At 34.8% G+C, this 27278-nt stretch overlaps 2 long non-coding RNA genes across 4 annotated transcripts in view; one reads left to right on the top strand and one right to left on the bottom strand.

The window, feature by feature from the left end:
* Positions 1–27278, bottom strand: part of LOC141496152 (uncharacterized) — a 63205-nt gene that overhangs the window by 12634 nt on the left and 23293 nt on the right. For 2 of the 3 annotated variants that reach the window (XR_012470956.1, XR_012470955.1), the window contains exon 1: positions 810–9066. This is a non-coding gene — a long non-coding RNA (uncharacterized LOC141496152). Of the gene's footprint in view, positions 1–809; positions 9067–27278 lie in introns of those variants that run through there. The other variant, XR_012470957.1, reaches the window with a different exon arrangement.
* On the top strand, positions 11867–18337 carry LOC141496154 (uncharacterized). Its single transcript, XR_012470960.1, has 3 exons — positions 11867–11943; positions 15404–15519; positions 17937–18337. It is a non-coding gene; the product is annotated as an uncharacterized LOC141496154 (long non-coding RNA).

Consider the following 27278-nt stretch of genomic DNA (forward strand, 5'->3'; position numbering starts at 1 on the left):
CCTTTTTTTAAAAACATACTTACAAAGTTCATATCTCTAAATACAAGTTTCCTGGTTCCATGTTTTTCTAGTATGTGGGTTATGTATTCTTGCAGGTATAGTGCAGAATTTTCCTTATCCTATATTTGCTACATAGTTTAATTAAACATTTAACAATTTGAAATAGTGTGCCTTTTGGTTGATAAAAGAAATATTGTCAGGAAGGTTTGTGAACTGTGGATTCTTGTGTAGATGCTGACCCAAAGCATGCTTTCAATGAGGCTACACCTAAAAAGGAGCAAGGTATAAGGAAGTTGAGAAAGTTGGTCAAGACAGTTTCCAAGGTCCCTTTCAACTCTTAAATTTCTGAGTCAGACAGAAGGAAAGAGCTAAACCAATAAATGGCTAAACCCTCTGGGAGAAGTTTGCAGAGTATAAAATGCAGTATTGGTTAGTATGTGGAAATGAAGGCAAATGAAAATCCTTGGGAATGGACTCTGAATGACTACATGAGTGACTATCAAAATAATGTCAATGGACATTCTCTTAAGGAAGCCAAAAATCTTGAAAATGCTTAGCAGGAATATTCAAACAACCCAATGTTGAGTTCTTCCATAAAACAGATAAAAGTTAACCAACCCATATACTAGAGTAGAAGGTTTGGCAATATAGGAAAAGGGGCCTTTTAGCCCAGCTAATTTACAGACCTATAGAATAAGAAAGCAACAAGGTGCATTAAGAGGTCATCTAGAGGCAACTAGGGGCACAATGGATAGGGTGTTGACCATGGAGTCAGGAAGACAAGTTCAAATTTGACCTCAGATACTTACTACTTGGTGGTCTGTGTTGACAGTTGTGTTGGTATGGCTGGAATTCGTTCACAAAGCACCTAGCAAAGTTAAAATAACATGTATTTATATTCAGTTCTATTTTTTTTGTATATCTAATACACACCTATTTCATTTGAGGCTTCATAAAAGATTATTTAGAACTTTGCTCTCCTGTATTATATCATTTGGTCCTCAAAATAATCCTGTGGAACAGGTAGGGAAGAAATTAATAAGTACATGTTATATTTCATTATTTTTTAAAATTTTAAAACAATTTTAAAATTGTTGCCTTTTGTTTTTTTGCCTCAAGCATTTTCCCTTCTTACTTTCCCATCATCTACATTGAACTCTTTTCTATAAAGAAGACTTTTAAGTAAAAACCAACTAACAAAACCTCTAGGCTTAACTATGTCTACTGATTCACAAATCTGTAGTTTCCATCTTTCTATCTGATGAAGAGGTATATTTTCTTACTTGTTCTCCATTACCGATTATTAATTTTAATTACTCCATTTCCTTTTTAATGTTATCATACATATCACTGTAGTCATCGTAATATTGTTCTCTTGGTTCTGCTTTTTTCATTTCATCCAAGCCTTCCCACATTTCTCTGAATATCTAATATTTGGTTTTTCTCATAATAAAATGTTCCATTACAAATGTTAAGTCATAATTTATGAAAAATGGTAAGTATATTTTTTCCTCAATTTTTTTGCTACCAGAGTATTGCTATGAATATTTTGTTACATATGTCCTTTGTTGTTTAACTTTCAAGATGCAATTGACACAGTGAAAGATGAGTTCACATCCCACTTCTGATGCTACTAAGTTAGTGGAGTCAAACAAATAGAAATAGGCTACATATTGATTTTTTTAAATTTTATTTAAGGCAATGGAGTTAAGTGACTTGCCCAAGATCACACAGCTAGGCAAGCCCTCCAAATCTGAAGTCAAATTTGAATTCAGGTCTTCTTGACTCCAGGGCTGGTACTCTATTCACTGGGCCATCTAGCTGCCCCTACATATTGATTTTTTTAAAGAAATATTTTATTTTGAGTTTTACAATCCCTATATATGATTTTGAAAAAACACAAATTAATATTATTTATATTGCATTGTAGTTTTATGTATTTTGTTAAATATTTTCCAATTATACTTTAATTGGTTTGAGAGTTATGTGGGATCTTGAGACAAACTGGAGCTAGGTATATTAAACTCAAATAAAAATGGGAACCATAATCCACATGTAAGGATCCATATATTAACAATTTTAAATTGTAGCATCATCTATATTTTATTTTATTTTTATTTATTTTGATAAATATTCTCCAATTATATTTTAATCTAGCTCTGGCTTTGACACCTCTATTCTAGGTAACTCTTTAAGACTTTTAATTGTACCTCACACCTCTCAGACTGGCCAATATGACCAGAAAGGATAATGATCACTGTTGAAAGGGTTGTGGGGAAATCTGGGACACTATGGAGCTGTGAACTCCTCCAACCTTTCCGGAGAGCAATTTAGAATTATGCCCAAAGGGCAATAAAAAGTGCATGCCATTTGATTCAGCAATACCATTACTGGGTCTATACCCTGAAGAAATGATGAAGAAGGGTAAAAACATCACTTGTACAAAAATATTTATAGCAGCCCTGTTTGTGGTGGCAAAGAATTTGAAGTCAAGTAAATGTCCTTCATTTGGGGAATGGTTTAACAAACTGTGGTATATGTATGTCATGGAACACTATTGTTCTATTAGAAACCAGGAGGGATGGGAATTCAGGGAAGCCTGGAGGGATTTGCATGAGCTGATGCTGAGTGAGATGAGCAGAACCAGAAAAACACTGTACACCCTAACAGCAACATGGGGGCGATGTTCAACCTTGATGGACTCACTCATTCCATCAGTGCAACAATCAGGGATAATTTGGGGCTCTGTGCAATGGAGAATACCATCTGTATCCAGAGAAACAACTGTGGAGTTTGAACAAAGAACAAGGACTATTACCTTTAATTTAGGGGAAAAAAAACCTGATACCTTATTGTCTGATCTTGTTATCTCTTATACTTTATGTTTCTTCCTTAAGAATATGATTTCTCTCTCATCACACTCAATTTGGATCAATGTATACCATGGAAACAATGTAAAGACTGGCAAATTGTCTTCTGTGGGGGATGGGGGAGAGAAGTAAGATTAGGGGAAAATTTGTAAAATTCAAAATAAATAAAATCTTTTAAAAAAAGACTTTTAATTGTAGAGAAAGTACTGACTAGTAGGGGGCAGCTAGGTGGCACAGTGGATACAGTACCAGCCTTAGAGTCAGGAGTACTGGAGTTCAAATTCAGCCTCAGGCACTTAATAATTGCCTAGCTGTGTGTGACCTTGGGCAAGTCACTTAACCCCCTTGCTTTAAATAATTTTTAAAAAAGTACTAACTAGCTCTGGTAAAGGAAGTTTCCTCATTAGATATTGATTTATATCAATGAAATCATTGGTTTAAGCTCTATTCCTTATCTTTTTTTCTCCATTAGTTTTCTTGGAGAATATATCTGAATAGTAGAGTCTCTGGAACAACAATTCAGGGCCAAAAGATACAAATGGTGTAGTGAAATTTCTCATATAATAATAAAATTTTTTTCTAGAATGATTGAACTAATTCATACCTCTACCATAGGCATATCTTTCCCACAAACACTCTGATATTTGTGGTGTCTTTCTTTTAGCATCTGACCCAGTTCTAGGAGGGTAGGGAGGTACAATTTCAGAGTCAATTTAATTTATATTTCTCTCATTATTTGTGATTCTGTACAATTTTTCATGGTTATCAATCATCTGCATTTCTACCGAAAACTGTTCTTATCCTTTGGCTATTTATCTAGTGAGGAATGACTCAATATCATATAACAATACTGTCAATTTACTATCCATTTTGCAAAGGAGACATTTTTCAGAGATATTTATTAAATATTATTTCCCTGCACTTAAACTCTTATTATTTTTCCTTCTTATTTTAGCTATATTGATTTTTAAACTTATACAATCAAAATTGTTTTATATTTAGTGAGAACCTCTATTCCTTACTTAATTTTTCCCCCTAGCCACAATGGTGAGAGGTAACTTCTTTTGTTCTGTCCCTATTCTATGACTTTTTAAGTTATAGTTTTTGTAACTTAATATAGTATATGAAACAAACACTGATCTAAATTTCATTCTTGTGACATTGCCTTTTCATCTAACTTAGCAGTCCTCCCTGCACCCCAGTGGTTTTTGTCTTGGGTTTATTAAATATTGAACTGTTATATTTATTTGTTTTGGGGGTCTTATTTGCCTTGTGAATTTAAAGTCAGAGTCAATGAATATTTATTAGGCATCTACCATGTACAGGCACTATTGTGTTAAATGTTGGAGATACAAAGAAAAGCAAGAAAGTTTCTGCCCTCAAAGAGCTCACAATCTGTTGGACTAAGACAACACATAGAAAGAAACTGAAGGAGGTGAGAGGATTTAGCCTGTTCAGAAGGAGGTGAAGTAGCCAAGCTGGGAAATTATCTGAGAAAGTTTATTTCTTCTTATGAGTTTCTACAGATCACAAAACTGAGGAGTTCAGCCAGATAGTAAATGATAAGGTGCATTGGTTGCTCTCCTTAAATAGTTGAGGATCAAGTAGGAGCTCTCCAATGTCGAACCATCATACTTTTTAATCAATATGAGGGAGGGACATCAGGTCAGTAAATGCCAAGGAGGTGTGAGTTGCAGAGTTGATTACTTCTTTTAAAATGTTACTAGGGAGCGGCTAGGTGGCGCAGTGGATAGAGTACTGGCCTTGGAGTCAGGAGTACCTGAGTTAAAATCCGACCTCAGACACAGAATAATTACCTAGCTGTGTGGCCTTGGGCAAGCCACTTAAACTCATTTACCTCGCAAAAAATAAAACAAAACAAAAAACCCCCCTAAAATAAATTACTGAGAATCAAGAATTAAATCCCTTGTTCATTTCTTCATTATTTCATTGATTTATCAAACATTTATTGAGCTCCTTCTAAATGCATGAACCTGTGCTGGTTGCTAGGGAAGAAACAAAAATAATTAAGATAAGCCATCTTCATTCTTCTATCAACCAGAATTAACAGGTTAGATAAGTTTCACATTTATAGTTGATGTTTTATAATGCTATGTTTTTTATTATGATTTCCCTTGAGATTTTAGATATATTTTCCAAATATTTTGTCAAGTTCTACAAGGTAACATCTTGGTTCTTTGGTTAGCATAACATTAAATATAAACTACTTTTGGTAGTGTAATACCTTTTTTTATATTGTTATAGTCCCACAGTGAAAAAGAAACTTTTCTTCAGTTATTTTCTTTCTTTATCTCTGCAAAAAAGTGTTTCATAGTTGTGTTTATATATGCCCTGGTTGTCTTTTTTTTTAAATTATTTAATTTTCTTTTTTCCTATCTTGATAGGTAAATTCAGATATACTTTATGTATTATAAAACATATGTGTATGTATATATTTTAATGGAATTTAACATTTTCACCTTGTTTATATTAGTACTATAAACAAAAGATGGGGGTGGCTAGGTGGCACAGTGGATGGAACACTGGCAGACACTTGGTTGTTACTAACTGTATGACCTTGGGCAAGTCACTTATTACTGATTGCTTCACGCACAGGATCATCTCCAGTCATCCTGATTCATATCTGGCCACAGGACCTAGATGGTTCTGGAAGAGAAAATGAGGCTGGTGACTTAGCACAGCCCATTCTCACCCCATCCCCACTCAAATCTAATTCACGTGTTTGTCATGGCATCACCTCTCTGATTTCAAGGTCTTTTTCAAAAAATGTAGGACAAACATTATAAAACAAAACATTATAAATGATGATGATTTTATGATTTATTTTATGTCTTTATAGTTTTTTAAATTTATTTTTATTAAAGATATTATTTGAGTTTTACAATTTCCCCCCAATCTTGCTTCCCTCCCCCCATCCCCCCACGGAAAGCACTCTGTCAGTCTTTACTTTGTTTCCATGTTGTACCTTGATCCAAATTGGGTGTGATGAGAGAGAAATCATATCCTTAAAGAAGAGAAGTCTAAGAGGTAACAAGATCAGACAAGAAGATATGTTTTTTTCCTAAATTAAAGGGAATAGTCCTTGCACTTTGTTCAAACTCCACAGCTCCTTATCTGGATACAAATGGTGCTCTCCTTTGCAGACAGCCCAATATTGTCCCCAATTGTTGCACTGATGGAATGAGCAAGTCCTTCAAGGTTGAACATCACTCCCATGTTGCTGTTAGTGTGTACAGTGTTTTCCTGGTTCTGCTCATCTCACTCAGCATCAGTTCATGCAAATCCCTCCAGGCTTCCCTGAAATCCCATCCCTCCTGGTTTCTAATAGAACAATAGTGTTCTATGTATGTCTTTATAGTTTAAGAATTATAAGTTAATTTGCTTATTCTCTGGTGCTTCTGAGTAAAACATAATATGTTCTTGAAAGAGAAATAATTTTATCTCTTCTTTACTGATGTTTATACCTTTAGTTTTCTTTTCTGTCTTATAAAGCAAATATTTCTAAAATTGTGTCAAATAGTAGTGGTGGTTCTTCAATTACCCATATTTTTACTAGAAAAATTATGCTCAGAAACAAAGTATAATTGGATATTATTTTCAGTAAAAAATGAAATGTGAATAATTTAAAGAAACATGAGATTTTCAAAACCTAATGTAGAATGAAATGAGCTGAATGAGAAAAACAATGCATACGGTAACTACAATGTAAAAGAAATCACTAACAGGAAACCATGTTCCAAACGTTTAAAAAAGCAATAATGATAAGTAGGGAACAAATGCTTTTCTCTTCTGATCAGAAAGATGGGAAATTATAAGAGCAGAATTTTATATGCACTGACATGTGTAGTCATTGAATCTATTATTTCTATCCTATAGTTTATTCTTGTTAAAAAGATTAGGGTTTTTTTTTGAAGAAGGATAATTGACTTACATGAAAAAAGATAACTTATAAAACTTTTTAAAAGTTTGTAGTATTTTGTCCTTTCTGCTAATATTAACATTTGGTTAATAAACATTTTAAAGTTTTAAAAACATAGATGAATGAGGGCTATATTTTGCAAAAGGTTTCTATGTTATTTATATGTTCTAGTTTTTGTTTTATATGACTCATTAATGTCAAGAATTTTTCTTATGTTGAACCACTCTTGAGTTCCTACCCTAAATCTAATTTAAACATAGAGAATAATTCTTCTGTTTTTGTATATTGCTGTAGTCTCTTTGGTAAGATTTTATTTTAAATTTTTGTATTAATATTCACTAATTATTTTGATCAACAATTCTATTTCTCTGCTTTATCCCTCTCTAGTTTGAGGATAAGGGCAATTTTTATCCCATAAAAGGTAGATTCAAATATTTAAATTTTTTATAAGCATAGGCATTGTTTGTTCTTTTTTTTAAAAGAACATAATTGAATTCCTCAGTTACCACTTCCTCTTCTAAAGAAAGTACATTTAGTCTTCATAGGATACTTCATTAGGAAGAAGGAATATACTTAAAATTATACCTTTAGAATTCTAAGAAACCTTGTAAGTCATCTAAATCAACCCTAGCATTTAATAGAAAAGGAAAGTGATACTCTAAGAGCTTAAGGAATTTTGCTCAGTCTCAAAGATAATATTTCAGTTGGTATTTGAACTTCGGATTTCTATTTCCAAATTCAGAATGTATTCCATCATATTAAACTATCTCAAATAACTGCAGTTGTCAGAAAGATAACTCATCTGAAATGTGCTTTGTATATAATTTCATGTTTGCTGTTGTATATGTGATTTACTACATAATGTAGTATACTTGTTTCTTATTTTGCTATTACTGTCATTTTACTCTTTTGTGTTATGTTCATGCTATAACAATATTTATTTGTTAATTGTTTTGCTTATCATTATATATGTAAATGCTTATTGTTATGCTGCATATTTGTATAGTCCTTGCAGTTACCTAGGTTTTTTGTTTTTGTTTTTTTGCAAGGCAAATGGGGTTAAGTGGCTTGCCCAAGGCCACACAGCTAGGTAATTATTAAGTGTCTGAGGCCGAATTTGAACCCAGGTACTACTGACTCCAGGGCCAGTGCTTTATCCACTGCACCACCTAGCCGGCCCTGCAGTTACCTAGGTTTGCTTTAGTTCACCATGTTTATTCCTTTTGATCTATTGCTATGTACTTATGAATATTTTTGTACTTTTGAAATGTGTATGTGCTATGTATGATGTCATTAGGCATGTTATCATTGCAGAAGCTTCTTGGAAATAGCTCTGTTTAGTGCTATTCCTTTTTTTAGTTTTTCCAATTACATGTTATGAAAGTTTTTCAACATTCATCCATATATATATATATATTTGGGGGTTTTTCGCAAGGTAAATGGGGTTAAGTGGCTTGCCCAAGGCCACACAGCTAGTAAATTATTAAGTGTCTAAGACCTAATTTGAACCCAGGTACTCCTGACTCCGGGGCTGGTGTTTTATCCACTTTGCCACCTAGCTGCCCCCATATATATATTTATGCTATGTGATTTCCTTCCAACCTCCCTTCCTACTCCCCTTCCCTCAGTGGCGAACAATTTGGTGAACACTGTACATACACATTAACATGTTTACAGATTATTCGTTTTTTCTATGAAGAATTAGAACTAAGAGAAAAGAAAGAAAACCATGAGATAGGAAAGAAATTTTTTGATTTTTAAATTTAAATTTTTAAATTTTTAAAAAGAAATTTTTAAAAAATGAATGTAGTGTTCATTCAGGTTCTGAAGGGTTCTTTTATTTTTTTGTTTTATTTTGTTTTTCTTCCTCTGGATTAGGATAGGATAGCATTGTCCATAGCAGGTCTCCCAGGGTTGTCCTAGGTCTCTGAACTGCTTGAGGGGAGCTGTATCCATTAAGCCTGATCAACTCAAAAGGTTGTTAATGAGTACAATGTTTTCTTGGTTTTCTCCCTTTGCTCAGCATCAATTCCTGTAATTCATTCCATGCTTTGTATAGCGCTATTCCTATTACTTATACTATTAATGGGTTTTTTGAAAAAAAAAAAATGGGGTTTCAGGTGGTTAGGTATTACAGTGGATAGAGTACCGGCCCTGGAGTCAGGAGTACCTGAGTTCAAATTCGGCCTCAGACACTTAACAATTACCTAGCTGTGTGGCCTTGGGCAAGCTACTTAACCCCATTTACCTTGCAAACCCCCCCCAAAATATATATATATATATATATATATATATATATATATGTACATATATATATATGGATGAATGTTGAAAAACTTTCATAACATGTAACTGGAAAACTAAAAAAGGAATAGCTCTAAACAGAGCTATTTCTAAGAAGCTTCTGCAATGATAACATGCCTAATGACATCATACATAGCACATACACATTTCAAAAGTACAAAAATATTCATAAGTAAATAGCAATAGATCAAAAGGAATAAACATGGTGAACTAAAGCAAACCTAGGTAACTGCAGGGCCGGCTAGGTGGTGCAGTGGATAAAGCACCTGCCCTGGAGTCAGGAGTACCTGGGTTCAAATCCGGTCTCAGACACTTAATCAACTGTGTGGCCTTGGGCAAGCCACTTAACCCCATTGCCTTGCAAAAAAGCAAAACAAAAAAACCTAAAAAAAAATTTGGGGTTTCAATAGATTGGTTGTTTACCTGGGACACCATGAAAATCATGCATATTTGTTTCTAATCATTGATATTTGTCTTAGCTGTAGAGTTTTGGTTCAGAGAAGGAATGTGACCCTATTAATCATTAATTAACATTTTGGTTAATTAATAGGACTTTTTGCATACCATTATTCTCATTTATGGAGATCAATTTTGGGGTGCCTACACCTACATAAGAGATAGAATTAGTAAGAACTAGAAAGGACTTTTGGCTTCCTCGAGAGAGATCATGTATAGTTCTATACTCACCAAAACTACCAGAAAGGAAAAAGCTTTACTTGGAAGAAGGTTACATGTAGAAGAGTTGGCATGTTGATCCTGTCACCATTCTGAGTTTCCTATAGTTGAGGATTTGGGAAATTTTCCCACAAGTAAGGTCTGAGACTCTCCTGGTGAGTTGTCTTGTTCCCACTGGGAGCCTTCAAAAGAATTTTTTTTTTCCTTTCATTTGACTGATAAATTTTAACCTTCCATCAGGTAATATCATTAGACTTTGTTAAGGCTCTGGTAGCATTAAGAATGCTTGGTTGGTGAGGCTATAGTATCAGGGAAAGAATAAACAGGAATATACAGAGCAATTGGTGTCAGCTCTTTGAGGATAGAGATCGTGTTTTCTATTCTCTGTGTTGCTGACAGCATAGTTGTTCAATGAGTACTGTTGAATGAGGCAAGATTTTGTTCCCCAAACAAAGTAGAAATTAGAGGATTGAATCTGAATATTATGGCAACTTCTGTCTCTTTTTCAAGTTGGAGATTGATGAGACATAATGCTCCACATAATGCACTCACAGAATCATAGTTTTAAGCTAGAATCAATGTACCTGAAAGATTATCTAGGTTTATTCCCTCATTTCATAGGTAAGGAAGATGTCCGAGTGACATTACAGAATCAGGACTTGAACCTGTTTCCTCTGACAGTAGATCCAATGACTCATTGATCAGGTATACAAGGAACCACTGATTATCCCCTCCCCCCTTTTTTGCAACTAGTTCTGGTGCCATGTAAGCATATTAACACATAGTTCATATCTCCATCTTAGGATCTATCTTTCCAGAAAATGATATTATGAAAGAATTTGTTTTGTTAAAGTATGGGTAAACTAAATTGATAGCATCATTCCTCTAAGCTCCTAGTCTAGTAAATTTATCAAACAAAAGGAAATGAAACTAATCTGGCATAAACTATTTTTAATGAAATCATACTGGCTCATGGAAGGCCTGCTTCTTTTTCTAGACGTTTTAAATCTGTCCCTTTGATAAGAAATTGTATGATTTTGTTAGGAATAGAATTTTACCACTCATTAGCAGTTTCAGATTCCAATTTCTTTCATATTTTGGACACAATGACATTCATCCATCCCTAGTTACAGCTGTTCTCTGAAGATCTTTCAAAGATCATTAAATTGGCTACCACACACATCTAGCTAGTTCTTTTATTGCCCTGGGCTGCATATAGCTCAATGAGGGTTGGTGACTTGAATTCTTCATGAGCAGTTGAGGGCTTTCTTACTATTTTCCTACTTATTTAGGGTAATTCATGAACTAAAGCAGTGGCATCAAACTCAAAAAAGGGTCCACTAAACCATACATAAGGATCATTGTGAACACATATTAATTTAGAAAAACCACTTGTTCACATTATATTTATTGTATTTTATTATTTTGCCAAATATTACATTTTATTTATTACAATTAATTACAATTAATATTACCTGTTCAATTACATTTTAATCTAGTTCATCTGTACTTGGGAGTGGTAAAGGATGTGTGTTTGGGACTTCTAAACTAAAGTCAAATATTTGCACTTAAGCATCTTTCCAGAAACAGATAAATAACACAAATCCTAGACTAAATAAAAATCTAAACTGTTAGTTATGTAAAACATAAAAGTGTGCAGCTGTACTTACTTGTTTTATATTAAAAAAGATCATATGCTTAATTAATTTTAACAAGGTCACAGAAATAATTTCCACTCTAAATACTATTAATTCAATTCAATAAGCATTTATTAAATGACTACTATATACAAAGTACTATTCTAACTCCTGGGGCTACAAAGATAAAAAAGAAATTATCCCTGCCCTTAAAGAGTTTGTATTCTATTGGGTGCTACATAATTTGCACAAATAAATATACCATACTATGAACAAAGTAAACAAATGCAAAGTAATTTTTGAAATTACAACTGAGGAGGAATCAGAAAAAGTGTCAAGCAGGAGGTGGCACCTGCATTAAAAGGAGATAAGAAATTACAAGTGCTAGGGATGAGGAGCAAGACCATGATGATGATGTGTTCTCTTCCGTTACAACATAGTTGACTTGGAGAAGAGCTAGTAGGTTGGTTTGATTACAACTTGGAGTGCATAGAAGAAAGTTACACGAAACAAGCAGGTAAGAGTTGAACCACAGAGCTTTATATGCCAGACCAAGGAATCTGCATTTTATCCTAGAGATAATTATTAACTGAAATAGATTCTGTTGGAGCTGTTGTAATGCCACACTTTAGCTTCTCATCTTTATTTCACTTTGGTGTTTATTTTGAACTTTTCGCTAATAAGTCGATAATGTGGCTGTTCAGAAACAGCTGATGTGGAAATAACTCTCCTATCAGTAATCAGTCATTTCTTATCTCATTGTATTTGATTTCATTTTTATGATTTGGATCTATGTTTGCTGGTCCAATTCTGGAAGAAAGTGTTCGTGGTTTATAGGCATGAGGTTTGGGGGCATTTTCCTACCTCTACCCTTCTCACCTTTGCCTTCAACACACAGCTCATTCTCCACCTTCTCCCTGAAGCTTTTCCTGATTCCCCCTGGCTACCCAAACTACCTTGATTTTAATTACTTTGTATTTATGCAATTTACGTTTGGGGAGCTAGATGGATTCCTGATCTGGAGTCAGGAAGATTCACATTTTTGAGTTCTTCTGACATTAACTATGTGACCCTGGCCAAGTCAGTTAACCCTGTTTGCCCAAGTTTTCTCATCTATAAAATGAGCTGGAGAAGAAAATGGCAGAGCACTCCTTTATCTCTGCCAAGAAAACCTCAAATAGAGTTACAAAGAGTCAAACATGACAACGACAAAGAACTCTTGGTAAGGGAAGAAAGCATCTCTTTGACCTACTTTGGCCTGAGACCCAAGTTTTACAATTCTAAAAAAAGTTATTCAGAGATCAATTAAGGAAAATTTCTAAGGAGAAGATATTAACATGCTCTTCATTTGCAAAGGAATCCAAAGTTTTTCAAACCAAAGTTGGAACTTCACCAGAGAATAAGCAGCTTGTTTCATCCTTTGAATATGTATTTGATTGGGTCATTTGTGACTCACACTGTCAAAATGCTGTATACCTTATTCTTAACATAAATTATTTCATTGAGTAGTGAGTGAAAATGTTATCACCTCCATTTAATAAAAGAGGAATTTGAAGCCCAGAGCGGTTAATGACTTTCACATGTCAGACCTGAAAGGAAATATGAGAAATGACTTAATGCCAGGGATCTTAAGTTAGGGGTCCATAGACACTATGGGGTAAAGAAACTTCAGGGGACCTGTAAACTTGAAGAGGAAAATATATCTTTATTTTTACTAGCATTTGGTTTCCTTTGTAGTATCATGTATTTTATTTTATTTGCCTTTACTTCATCAGTTTTCTAAATGGGGCCATGATACAAAAAAGATTAAGAAAGCCTTGATCCTATTGAATCTCTTTTACCAGTAGATAATCTGAAATTCAGATATATACTGTAAATTGTCTGATATCACACAGTTAGTGAGTGGTAAAGATGCGATTTGAAATCAGGAAGTCCAATTCCTAGTGCAGTCCTTTTCTCACCACATTATAGGAACTATTTTAAATGACAATGAAGAAGAGGGAAAAGGCAGTGAAGAAGTTACTAGGGGCAAGTCTCACATCTTCCTTCTGTCCCTCCAACAAGCTCTGAAGAATTTTGGTTTTGGAGGTTTGAGTGTGATCTTAACATCTGGGCAAAGATAATGTCCAAGTTCAGAACAAAGAACATTTTATAGCATATAGGGAGAATCTCTGCATAAAAGCTTGGATGGTTCAGAAGCCAATTGGCTGTAAAATGCTCATTTCTCTCCAGATGAAGGATTGGCTGCTTGGGGTGCCGAGTTCCTGATCCCTATTTTTCTAGGTGCTAGAGGGATCAGTGGCACTTCACAGGTCATCAGAAAGGCACCTTCTTCTCCTGCAACATCTCCCTGATGTAATCTATTAATTAGAGATTCATGTGTGTCAGCAAGTTCATCTTGTAAAATATAAAAAGCTCCTTGGAGGATCATCATTGCATGTTACCTTCATTGGACATTTTCTTAATAGCTGATAAAGCTACAGTGAAGGAATGGAAATTTTAAATGGTGAAAATAAGGAGAAAAAAAGTTACTTTGTGGGGCAGCTAGGTGGTTCAGTGGATAGAGCACCGGCCCTGCAGTCAGGAGTACCCGAGTTCAAATCTGGTCTCAGACACTTAATAATTACCTGGCTCTGTGGCCTTGGGCAAGGCACTTAACCCCATTGCCTTGCAAAAACCTTAAAAAAAGTTACTTTGTTATATAGATAAATTTCAGGGATGGACAGGTATGTTTGGGATAATGTGTTGGAGAGGTTGGGAAGGGGGTGTGATGAGAAGAGACTGTGAGGAAGTAGAAAAGATGCCAATGTGTGCAGGGCTCTGTTGATGGCAAATCCTCTGTATCCATGCCCTTCATGGAAAGTACAACACAATTCTTTGACAAATATGCTGAAGGAAGACCTATAATACAAAGTGTGTATATGTGTGTGTATATGTGTACAATTATGGAATTATGTAAATATATATTATATATAATTATATAAGCATTTTATTCACACACACACATATATGTGTGTATTTTAAAATGTGTCTTGACTTCAATTATTTGACAATATCCTAACTTTAGAGTTGCAAGGGGCTTTATTTTTGTTCAGTCATATCAGTTGAGTCCAAATCTTCAGAACCTCATTTAGAGTTGTTCCTGGCAAAAGTACTGGAGTGGTTTGTCCTTTTCTTCTTCATCTCATCTTACAGATGAGAAACTGTGGCAAACTGGGTTAAACGAGTTGCTGAAGGTCACATAGCTAGTATCTGATACTAGATTTGAACTCAAGTCTTTCCGACTCCAGGCTGGTTTTTTACTCCACAATAATCATTTAATGGTCCCTGTTATTGATTCATTTCAGTCGTGTCTGACTCTTCAGGAAGAATAGATATCAACCTATTTCATTCCTTTAAAAAGAGGACATACTCAGGCTAGTTAAGTGATAGTTCTTCTGCCTTTAGCCTAAATAATCAGAGTAGAACTGATTATCCACTTCATTACTCCTGTGTAGACAAAATTTGTACAATATAAAAGTCAGAATGATTTTAGTTAGTTATGATATAGTGGCAAAATAATTGAACTTAGAATTGGGACAACCTGGCTTTGAATCCTGACTCTGCATTTCAGTAACTGTGCAACATTAGGCAAGTCAATTTTCTTGTTACTTTTTATACCTCATCACTGGGTGCCTATCTTTATTTCTCAGTAAAAACAAGAGAAATTGATGAGACATCATCCTTAAAGAACACTTTCAGCTCTAAATTTGTAGAATGTTTGTGCTTATTTGCTTCAAAATTTGTTGCCAACTGTGAAATCATATACTGTGTCATCCCAATAAAGATTAATATCACCATTAAATAAGGGAATGATAAAATGTGGTAAACATAATATGTGATTAATTTCAAATATTTTAAAGTTCCTATGTTTGGGATTGCCAAATTAATAATATCAATATCATTTAATATTTTTGATCTCTTTCCAATTTCCCCAGGAATCTTTCTCTTTTGCCACTTTTTTCCCCAAGGGGAATACAGATTTGAGAGTATGAAGAAGAGATGCAGATCATGGTGATGTTTGTGCATATCCAAGATTGGTAACAGCTGTCAGGTGATTGAATTGCTGTATTTGGGAAAATATGTGTCAATCAAAGCATATGTTAGTGTTACTATCTATTTGGTGTGAATGGCTATAAAAGCATCTATTCTAAGAGAAGGAAATGAGATTTTATGACAAAATCAAGGCAAACATAAAGGTATATAGCATCTGCCCTTAAGCCTTGGTGCCAATAGCAATAATGGCCTCCAGCTGGTGCTCACATTCCACAAGTAGGTGAATCTATTTGAAGAAACTATATATGTAGCAGTGACTAGTAATAATAATAATAATAGCAATTGATGGTTAAAATCTGCAAAGGTCTTTACATAAATTTTTTCACCTGCTCCTCTGTGGTCTATTACACAGGTACCATATTACTATCCTTATGCCTAGAGGGAGAGAGGTGACATAATGGAAAACATCTTGGGACTAGAGTAAGGAAACTATGAGTTTAAATACAGTCTCAGACACTTAGTAGATATCAATCCTGGGCAAATCATTAGTCCTTTGATTCCTCAGTTTTCTCAACTCTAAAACGGAGCCTCTTCCTTGATAAGGACTTTTGATGTTATGGCTAATGCCCAGAATCTAGGTAAGGCTAACATTAGTTAGAGAATTTCAACCTTATTCAAAGATGGGAATGGGGAGAGGTATTTTGTGGATCTTTAGTATTTTTTTAAAAACTCCACAAAACACAATTATTAACATAGTCATGAAGGCAAGACAATTGACATTGAGAAGGTATGCTAATTATTCTAAACAAAGGCACTAAGCAATGTCACCAGATCTGGCTATCTGTGAGAATTTCCTTCTTTTGTTTCCCTTTGTTGTATATAGGGGACAGTCTCAAACAGTGGGCTGTATTATAAGTTATTTGATAAAACCGAAAAAACATAACAGTAAAGGGCTAGGCAGTTATGACATTGTCTTGTGAAGCTTCATTCTTGACAACACATTTCATACTCTTCTATATTCTTCTGGGTGTAACCGGACCAGATTTTGCAACAATCATGATTATCTTTTGTGAAGCACAGAAATTTAATACCAGTGCCATATCATCCATTTTTAGATAAGTGTTCTTACCTTATGGTCCCAATCCAAGTTCCATCAACTGAAATTTTCTCAAGATTAAAATGGGAAAATTGAATTAGATTCCAAAATCCTTTCCAGATTTAAATTTTAATGAACACAATGTTTATTTGCCTTTTTATGGAAGAACACTATTTACCAATGGGATTTGTACCACCAGTGCAATACAAATTGCTTCTTTTCAATTCACAGTGACTCCTAAGAGTTGGAGCCTACCTTGGTTGCAAATTAGAACTTGTTTGCTACCCTATATATGGTTTCAGACTGCAAGTTGTTTCCTGGGAAAGAAAAATACCAAAATACTTTAGTTTAAATTGCATTTCAAGATTTCATTCTTAAAATATTAAGACCATGACATTGGGGGGGGGGGGTGACATCATGACAAGCACATGAATTCGATTTGAGTGAGCTGGGGCTGTGCTAAGCCACCAGCCACATTTTCTCTTCCAGAGCCATCTGGATCCAATGGCCAGATTTGAATCAGGATGACTGGAGAAAGCCCTGGATGTGAGTATAGCAAAATACAGAGCTGGGGCTTCAGAGTCTGAATCCAGACCTCTTTGTTACACAATTCTTCATAAGTTCAGTGATGTAGATGAGAATGATCATGCAAGATTTACTCTATTTTCTTTTTCTTTTTTTAGTTTTTGCAAGGCAATGGGGTTAAGTGGCTTTCCCAAGGCCACACAGCTAGGTAATTATTAAGTGTCTGAGGCCTGATTTGAACTCAGGTACTCCTGACTCCAAGGCCAGTGCTCTATGCACTGCGTCACCTAGTCGCCCCATCCACTGCGCCACCTAGCCGCCCCCCCTTTCCCTATTTTCTAAAACATCCCAGTTGTTAGATAATTTTGGCTAATCTTCATAATTTATCTGGGCTGTTCCTACTTATCACAGCAACAGACAAGTAAAATAAGTAAATAAACAAACAAGCAAACAAATAAATAAATGTATGTATATCAATGGTTGCCACATCCTACCAAGAAGTTAATAAGTAATTGAATTCACAGTTTGAAGGCTGGGGTTTAATTTTGACCCAGTTGCTGATCATCTCTGTAACTATAAACAAGACATTTAACTGACCAATCCCTTAATTGTACAACCTGAGCAATGGAGACAATGATTGACATCCCCACTCTCTGCTGGATGCTGCATGGATGACTAAGATGCTGTGTGTGTGAAAGGTCATATGATATGTAGGTAATGCCATCCTGTGAATGTGAATCTGAAGAATATTGAGTAAGTTTCCTCAAGAATCACCATTTAACTGAGTTGCATTTAAAAAGGTACCAGAGGAAATTGCTTCAGGCTTATGTCTGTCTTCTCTAATCTCTCCCTAGGCTAGCAAAGGTTACTGCCGTGTCCTCTCTACTGCTACTTTTCAGGAGAGCTCCTGTATTCTGACAGCAATTTATTCTCACTATTCTGCTGACAAACACCATAAATTGCAAAGCTGGTGGATTTGGATTGTTTAATGCACATCAGCAGATCCTCCTGAATGGTCACATATTTTTCATTTGACTTTAGGGAAATATCTTAAGGACACTTGAAGGCCAAATTTACAAAACTCCAATGAAATAGAGAAAATGGGCAGTGTCTGATGAGTTGAGTTATATGGACAGAAAAATAGGAAACTTCTGTGTGGAAAAAAAATCTACATTGTGTTCTGAATCCTTATCATTTAACTATATTGTTCAAAAGTATTAAACTGGATAGTTCAGTTTCTTATAGTCTCATTAGGAAAGGTCTGACTATAATCTTAATTTGGTCTTTTTTATTTATTTAGTACTAGTGAATTACAAGGTGCTGGGTCAGTCACCAGTGTTACACAGCCAAGATTGGAATAAAACCTGCCTTCAAGGAGTTGACACTTTCCCTGGCGTATATAACACAGATATATACAGATAAGAAAATACAAAATAAATTTATGGAGGGAGAGAGTAGTAAAATTGAAAGGGGGGCAGTCTGAAAAGCCTTCTTATAATAGATGATGACATCTAAATTGAACCATGAAAAATTTAAGTATTTAAAATGACCAGATTAAGAAAGAGGTCCATTCTAGGTCATGAGAATGTGCAAAGTATTCAAGGTAGAAAAATCCTAACAATCTTTCACACAACAAATTATAAACAGAGAGGGCACCACTAGTTCAATTTTCCATGCTCAGTGGTGAAAATTTCAGATGGTTTGTGATTGTTCCTCCTAGATTTGGCACCTACTGCTACTAGAAGTCCTAAGATACTTCTGGGAAAGACCAGAAAAAGGGAAAGAAAAGGAGAGCAACAGAAGAGGACAAATGGGGGGGGGGAGGTTACAGGGCAGTAGAAAAATGTGCAAGCATCTTTACTAGGTGCATTGATCACTTTTCCCAGTGATCACTTTTCTTGTCCATGACCTGTTCAAGGACATGGAGATACTTAGTGATGAAGCTGTGACTAGATCTGAGGTCTTTTGATTCCAAGTTTAGTGTTACTTTTACTTGCCACTATACGCTCCCTGTATGGCAGGGTAGCTGAATTTTCATTCAAGATATTAAAAACTGTACATACAAACAACAAGACTTCCATAATAATCATGTTTCCTCACCATATCATAAATTCAGTTCTTTTCAGCTCATGGTTTCTTGCTGCCTTCCCTTAGAGAAGGAGAGGGGAGGGAATGAGTAGAGGAGGGAGAAAAAGGAAACAGGAGTGGTGGTGGGAAGGAGAGAGGAAAAGGAAGCAGGGGTGAGGGGAATGTCAGGGAGAAAAGGAAGAAAGGTAGAAAGGAAAAAAAAACTTTAATGTCAAGAATTGGACTTACAGAGAATATTCCTCTTTTTTGATAATTAGCAGGGTAAATATTTTCCACTTTAAATGCCCCTACCCAAAATAGAATCCTCTCACACATAATGCCTGAATCTGGGAACCCCACAGTAATACTGAATGACAACTGAAGGTGAAACAATTGAGGCCAGTATCTCTGTCAACATTTACATTTATGCTTTAATGTTTGCAAGGTGCTTTTCAGACACCATCTGTAAATCCATGTTTATTAAACACATTTCTTCTTATAGGAATAGGCTTTAAAAAGCAGCACAGCTAGGAAGTCACATAATTTCCTACCAGCTTCCCTTTATTATTTTGTAAATCTTTATTGGTTTATGTGCTAGACCATTAATTCTGTGCAAGAAAGTGGGAGTATAATGCATTTACAGACATATTAATTTATATCTTATTGGAGTAGGTCATTATGAGAAATACCATTATCCTCATTTTTATAGAGAAGGAAACTGAGGCTCAGAGAAATTAAGTAGTTTACCCATGGTCTATTACTACCTGGCTATTGAATGTCAGACAGATCTCTTCTGAATACACTTGAGTCCAATGCTCTTTTGGGGCTCTACCATGGTCCTGAGGATACAGACTTTAAGTAGAGCATATAGCTTATCTGATATTACCTGATGGAATAAATAATCTAGTAAAGAAAGGTCATATATATCCATATGCACATGCAAGCATGTGTGTACATATATGTGTGTGAATATACACAAATTGAAATTTGGAAATTGTTTTAAAAGAGTGAAAAAGACCAAGAGTCTTCTAGTTAAACATGGTTCAGGGTTACTTGAGACTAGAACACAGGAAAAGGTAAATAATTTATGACTGAGAGATTGCTCCAGAATATCTCCTTGGGGAGGAAATAATCCTTGAACTCATTCTTCAACTTGGCTCAGTTTTGAATAGACAGAGAAGCATGTATGTGGAGGGAGTGGGGGGGGAGGCAGAAAGTGGAGGACTTTCTAAGGATTAGGAAGAATATGATCAGTGGGTTGGAAGAGAAAACTGACTTCTATGTTTCAATTTAGATCAACAAATATTTAAGGGACTCCTTTATGTGAGGATTCAAGGACAAAAACAAACTAACTGCCTTCAAGATGGTTATAGAATACTATTTAAACACTTGATGTGGAAATCATCTGTGGAGGATTAAAATTATTTGTGTGATAAATGCTTATTAAACATAATTCTTTCTGTAGGAATAGCCTTTAAAGGATAGCATGACTTGGAAATCCCACCATTTCTTTCCCTTTATTATTTTTTAAGGCCCCATTGTCTTATATGCTAGCCCATTAATTTTGTGCTAAATAGAGGGAGTATAATATATTGCAACACTTCATGATATTTTTTGCCAGCATTTCCTTTGGATTCTTTTTTTTTACCAATTATTATTAAAATAGGCATTCATAAAGGAAGATACCTTTTCCAATTATTTCTTTAGCACTCTCCAAATTGACTTCAGTATCAGTGTCATTTTCTTCATTTGAATTTTTACATCCTCATTTAAATAAAGAGGTTATGAGTCTGTCCTACCAAGCCAGACCTCTCTGTGGAGATAATGATAAAATGACAGCCGCTATAAAACTAAAAATCAGGATGATTTCTTCTTCCAAGGGGGCGCACTCCTACCCCACAATTTAATAAATGGTAAGGAGGTAGTTTTTCCCTTAATTATACATTGAACTTACAAAGGTTTCCTGCTAGATGTAAAATCTGGAGTCTTAAATTATTCAGGCAGGCTGAGACAGGGTGTAGCAGTCTATAAAGCATGAGATTGTCTAATAAAAATGACTGCCTTCTAGATGTAAATGTTGCTATTTCAGTGTGTTCGCTAACTATAAATACCTGATCCTAGACAAACTATTAACCTATGTAACACTGACTTGCTAGTGTACTCCTGAAGGGGATTAGGACAACATGTAATAAATTATCCTTTCAACATAAGAGGTGATACTTAGAGGAGGAAGAAACAGTATGAAAGTAAAGTGATTGACACAAAGAAAATATAATTTCCTCTTGGAGGAAAACTGGGACTTGTAATTTTGGGGGGGGGGGTGCAATACTTTTTACCAAAGTTTTGAGTATGACAATGATACATCTTTGAACCAGAATTTTGTACAAATTGTAATGGACAGATAGATATACATGTGCACTTTGCATGAATATAGAATATAACGTAAGCTCCCATTTATACATATGTATATGTAAATAGGTATATAAATACATGAGTATCAGTGTGGTAGAAGGGTATGGAAGGAGGGGGTGAAATAAGCATTTATTAAATGCCTACTATGTACTAACCACTGTTCTAAGCACTTTATAAATAAAATCTCATTTGATAGAGACCTTAGGAGTTCAGATGACTCTGAATCTTCCCCAATGGACAATGGTCAAAGGATATGCAAAGGCAATTTTTAGATGAGAAAATTGAAGCTATCTATAGTCATATGGAAAATTGCTCTAAATCATTACTGATTAGAGAAAGGCAAATTAAAGCATCTCTGAGGTACCATCTCACACCTCTCAGATTGGCCAATATGAAAGAACAATGATCAATGTTGGAGGGAATGTGGGAAATCTGGGACACTGATGCATTGTTGGTGGAGCTATGAACTGATCCAGCCATTCTGGAGAGCAGTGTGGAATTATGTCCAAAGGGCAATGAAAACATGCATACCCTTTGATCCAGCAATTCAACTACTGGGTCTATACCCTGAAGAGATCATGAAAAGAGGTAAAAATCCCACATTTACATAGCAGCTCTGTTTGTGGTGACAAAGAATTGGAAACTGAAGAGATACTCATCAATTGGGGAATGGCTGAACAAATTGTGGTATATATGTAGATGATCGAACTCTATTGCTTTATAAGCAATCAGGAGGGTTGGGATTTCAGAGAAACCTGGAAAAACTTTCATGAACTGATACTGAGTGAGATGAGCAGAACCCTAAGAACATTATACACCCTAACAGCAACACGGGGGGGTGATGATCAACCTTGATGGACTTGCTCACTCCATCCAGCAATAATCAGGGACAATTTTAGGGGATCTGTGATGGAGAATGCCATCTGTGTTCAGACAAAGAACTGAGGAGTTTAAATGAAGCACACAGATTATTACCTTTAAATCTGAAAAAAAAGTTGTCTTATGTTTTACATAATTTTGCTATCTCAAATATTTTTTCTTCCTTAAGGATATGTTTTTTCTCTCAACATGCTCAATTTTGATTTATGCATATCATGTAAACAAATGTAGAGACTATCAGATTGCTTCCTATTGGGGAAGAAAGGAGGGTAGGTAAGGAAAACTGTAAAATTCAAAACCTTGTAAAAATGATTGGTATAAAATATGATTGCATATAATTAGAAAACAAATAAAATATTTATATTAAAAAGTGAACCTCTAAGTGCCTCATATAATACTCTTGGGCTGAATTTTAGAATAAGTGCTTATCTACCCCAGTGGAGGGAGATTCCACACTGGAAATTTCCACATCAATGAAATTTTAGGTTAATGATGAAAAATTCTCTATTTGAACCTTGTACATATACATATAAACATTATGTACATATCTATATAAATGAATATATACATGTATGTTTATATGTGGGTCTAAGAGATACAGGTATTTTACATATGAAATAAAAATAATAATATTTAGCATTTATATATCACTTATTATATGCCTCACACTTTACAAATATTATCTCATTTAAACCTGAGAGGTAGCTGTCATTATTATCTTCATGTTACAGTTGAAGAAATCAAGAAAAACAGAAGCTATAAGTTGCCCAGGTTTATACAGACTAAATTTGAATTCAAGTCTTTCAGATTCCAGGCCCAATACTCTGTCTATTGCTCCACCCAGCCACCTATAACTTTGTATTTCAGGGGCCATTAATCTTTTTTATATCATGGCCCCTTTTACCATCTGATGAAGTCTATTGACTTCTCAGAATAATGTTTTTAAATGCATAAAAATAAGGGATCCTGAGAGCCCCTGATCTAGTAAATCTATAAACATATATGCATGAGCATATTTATGTACATAAAGACACATTTATATACAAATCTATGTGTTCAGATTTACAATTTCATGGATATGTGCACACACACACACATACATACATATTATCTACTTTTAGGTTAAGTACAATAGATGAAATGAATTACAATTAAATGCAATGAAATGGACCAAACAATTCTATCAGTCATTTCCTCTATTAATAATATGCATTTGTGGAGTATAAAAAGCACTAGAATTTTTTGTAAATAGTCAATCAATTAATCATCATTTATTAAATTCCAGTGTTCCAGGCCCTATGTTAAGTGCTGGGAGTTCAAAAGAAGAAAAGACAGACTTTGGCCTGAAGGAACTCACACAATAAGCAAATATATATATATATATATATATATATATATATATATATATATATACACACACACACACACATATATATGTATATATATACATACACAGACATACTATTTATCTGTATATCTGTCTATATGATAAATAGAAAATAATTAATAGAGGGAAAGCTTTAGAATTAAGAGAGTAGAAGACAGGATTTTAATCGGAACTTCAAGAGAACCAGGGAAAATAATAGGCAGAGATGAGAAGGGAGAACATTCTAGGCATTGGGAAATGGTCAGGGAAAAAAAAATGCCTGAGGCTGAGAAAAGGAGTGTCTTGTTCACAGAATAGCCAGGACTGAATGTCAGTGGACTGAAGAGTATATATTGCAGGGAGTAAAATGTAAGAAGACTAGAAATGTAGGAAGGGGCCAAGTTATGAAAGACCTTGAATGCCAAGCTCAGGATTTTAAATTTGATCCTAGAAGCACTAGGGAGCCACTGGAGTTTATTGAATAGAAGAGTGCTCACATTAGTGGCTGAACCGAAGACAGAGTAGAGTGGGGACAGATGAGTCAAGCAGAGAGCCTCCAGCAGGCTGTTGCAATAATCTAGGCATGAGGTGATGAGCACCTGAACGAGAGTGCTGGCAGTGTCAGCGGAGAGAAGGGGTTGATTTCTATTTTCATATCACTTTCACATACATATTCACACATCTTGCCATTCTCTTAGGGTTACTGTATTTATCCTGTTTTACAGGAAAGAAACAGTAGAAGGGCTGGTAATACCTCAATCCCCAACCTCCAGTCCAGGATCCTCTCTTCCACAATAGGTTAGGAAACCTTTGACTTTAACTCCCTCCTGTCTTGGCTACTGGGAGGTACAGAACTAGTAGTCTTTTTTTTCTTTTTTAGGTTTTTTTTTTTTTGCAAGGCAAACAGGGTTAAGTGGCTTGCCCAAGGCCACACAGCTAGGTAATTATTAAGTGTCTGAGACTGGATTTGAACCCAGGTACTCCTGACTTCAAGGCTGGTGCTTTATCCACTATGCCACCTAGCCGCCCTAGAACTAGTAGTCTTAACCCCAGCTAGACAAAGGCATCCCATCTCAAGTTCTAATGCTGAGCCCTTTCTATTACAGACATTGGTATGAAGAAATAGAAAGTTAACTTGAATTTCAGGTCAGGAAACATTTCCTTGATAAGCGCCTGAATGACTGATAAGATAAATGCTGTGACTGGTAAATTGCTAGCTTAGAGACACACAAAGGGCAGGGAAAAGGCTTCACCCTCAGAACAAGTCATGTAGTTTCCCTTTTGCAATGTTGGCTTCCCAGGGTCATATTTTCCCCATTATGGTTAATCATCTTAGATCATTTATTATGTCTGTTGTTTCAATAATTCGATAGAGGAAATCTTAAAGATAAGCAAATACAATGTCCCATAAAAGGACAGTGTGTATACCCCGCCCCCCCCCCCCCCAAATCAGGAGTATGGGATCAGAAAGTCATGAATTTAAATCCTGGTTCTGATAATTGCTTGATCCTGAGTTAGAAACCAGAACAGCGCAGTGGAGTCAAAGGACCTGGCTTCATATTTCTTAGCAGTAATGCATGCCGGGGGCTACAAGGGTAAGTAATTTGCTATGGTCACACAGGTAATGTAAGTCAAAGGCAAGATCTGACCCAGTGAAAATCACTTAACCCTACTGTGCTTCAGTTTCCTTATCTATCAAATGAGAAAGTTATATTATGTCCTTTTAGGTACCTTCCAATTCCAAATCTAGGATCTTATCAAGGACTACCTCTATGTGCCTCAGTTTTCTCATCTGTAATAAGGAAGTAGTAATAGCTATGATATCTACCTAAAAGAGTTGATACAAGGAACAAATGAGATAAAGAATGAAACAATCTTAAGATTTGCTTCTGGGGTGGTTAGGTGGTACAGTGGATAGAGCACCAGCCCTGGAATCAGGAGGATCTGAGTTCAAATGTGATCTCAGACACTTAATAATTACCTAGCTGTGTGGCCTTGGACAAGCCACTTAACCCCATTGCCTTGCAAAACCCTAAAAAAAATTTTGCTTCCAAATCTTCTTACTTTATTTTAAAGATGAAAATATTGAGTTACAGACCCTGGAAATATTTTTTTTGATGTTTTGCTTCTTAGTGATTCATAATTATTTCTTGAAAAGTTTATATAGAATGAGAAAATGATGCAAAAAATATTGATCTCAAGTGCTGAAGTCTTGCAAAATTATTCCAACCCACCCAGATTACTCCCTTCTCCAAATTCCTGAAAAACAGCTTTAGAGTCAGAAAGGATCACAGAGTTCATCTATTCTATTACTGTCATTTAAGAGATGAAGAATCAGAGACATTTTTGTTATCATTTTATTCTTATCTTTTTCAATAGAGTTCAGATACAAACTATCCTGAAACAAACTATTATCCCATTAGCCCTTTAAATATAATGTTTTGGGAACTATTAAAGAGATGGATAAAATAACTGCTTTTTATAACTGAATAAAAGTATTTTAGAGCTTTCTGTTTTACTATTATTGTTTATATTGTTTTTCCTAATAACTATCTTTAAATTCCTAGAATAAATCTCTTGATCATAAAAATTATGAATTAATATTCATTTAATGATATTGATCAATTTTCTCTTCATCATTCCTTAGTTTTTAGTGTTAAAATTATGTTTGCATCATAAATGGAGTTAAGTACAGTGTTTTGTGGTCAATTTTGAGAGTAATTTGTATAATTATTCATTATTAATTTAAAATATTCATTTCCTTTGTAAATTAGATGGAATTATTATATTATTATATAATTATATATATTATATATAATATATATAGTATATATATATATATAGTATTATATATATATAAGTATATATAGTATTATTATAAAACTCACTATAAATGTTTTTGCATCAACTTGAGCAGTAGATGAGATGATAAGGATAATGTGTACCTCATCCTCTTTCCCACTTGATTTTGATTTCTGTGTGGTACCCAGATTTTGAAAGTTTCTCATGACACTTTGATTGGAGATTATGAATACTAAATGCAACAACATCAAATTTTTTTAGGTTTTTGTTTTGCAAGGCAAATGGGGTTAAGTGGCTTGCCCAAGGCCACACAGCTAGGTAATTATTAGGTGTCTGAGACCAGATTTGAACCCAGGTACTCCTGACTCCAGGGCCGGTGCTTTATCCACTGTGCCACCTAGCCACCCCCAACAACATCAATTTACAAAAATGTTCTTTTGGGACAAGGACTTTGAGAAAATAGAAAAAACCGATCAATTAAATGAATATGCAACTTAAAAATTATAAAATCAACATTGAATCCACAATGAGAAAAGAGGAAAATTTAAAAACTAGAGGAGGAAAAAGATACATTAGAAAACAAAGACTATGGAAGTGATAACCAAATTAAAAGTTAATTCTATGAAAAGATCAACAAAATCAACAAAATTTATCTGATCTGATTAAAAGG

This window comes from Macrotis lagotis, chromosome 8 (assembly GCF_037893015.1).
Source record: "Macrotis lagotis isolate mMagLag1 chromosome 8, bilby.v1.9.chrom.fasta, whole genome shotgun sequence".
Classification (NCBI taxonomy): domain Eukaryota; kingdom Metazoa; phylum Chordata; class Mammalia; order Peramelemorphia; family Peramelidae; genus Macrotis; species Macrotis lagotis.